The 785-nt window shown below is 68.7% G+C and overlaps 1 pseudogene; it reads right to left on the bottom strand.

The window, feature by feature from the left end:
- Window positions 1-421: 421 nt before the first annotated feature.
- On the bottom strand, window positions 422-737 carry LOC106002945 (annotated as a pseudogene).
- Between the last annotated feature and the right edge of the window lie 48 nt (window positions 738-785).

Raw genomic sequence — 785 nt, 5'->3', positions numbered from 1 at the left:
TTTACATTTTTCTTTTTGCTTTCCTTTCAGTGGGGCTAACTTTTTAAGCAGAAAGTGCTTGGTGGCTACCCAAGGCGACCATCTATCCAGCTGACCACTCTCCCATAAGCGCCTGTCACCAGCAGCCAGGACCCCAATACCGCCACACCAGGGCAGGGGCAAATCCCAGGACTCACTCGGAGCCCCACCAGGGCGGGGCAGGGCAGGGTGCTTGCCTGGCATGCCTGAGGCCCGGGTCCCCCCCCTCCTCCCTGCCCCCCAGCGTGGGATGGAAGGCACCAGAATCCAAACCTGACACACATCTGACCTCCGGCAGGGCCAGCTCTGCGCCTGAGCCCCGTGGCTCGCAGGGGGCAGGGGGGGACGAGGCCGCCCTGCCGTCTAGGGGTCCCCGCACCCCTGTGTGGGAGGCGGCTCTTACCGGGATCACGCGCACGCCGGCGGCCAGCGGCAGCAGCGCGGGGCCGCGCGCCGCGGGCAGCAGCGACGACAGCACGTGCACGCTGTAGGCGGGCGGCGGCGCCGCCTCGTCCGGGGCGCGGAGCTCCGGGAGCCCCGCCAGGTCCCCGAGGAGCGCGGCCGGTACGTCGGCCGAGCCGTCGGCGCCCGGTGGGGGGCTGAGCGCGCGCAACAGCGGATCCCCGGGGTCGGCGGCGCCCATGTAAGCGTCGGTCATCACGGGCAACTCGTCCTGCTTCCGACTTTCTCCATCACGGCGGGGCTCATTGCCTGGACGACTGGCGTGAACGGTCGCTCGACGCTATATAATCTCCCGTGACATCTCA

The sequence above is a fragment of the Dipodomys ordii genome, unplaced genomic scaffold (assembly GCF_000151885.1).
Source record: "Dipodomys ordii isolate 6190 unplaced genomic scaffold, Dord_2.0 Scaffold1000008807, whole genome shotgun sequence".
NCBI classification, from domain to species: domain Eukaryota; kingdom Metazoa; phylum Chordata; class Mammalia; order Rodentia; family Heteromyidae; genus Dipodomys; species Dipodomys ordii.
The sequence above is the reverse complement of the archived record's forward strand: the minus strand, read 5'-3'. Positions and strand labels throughout refer to the sequence as shown.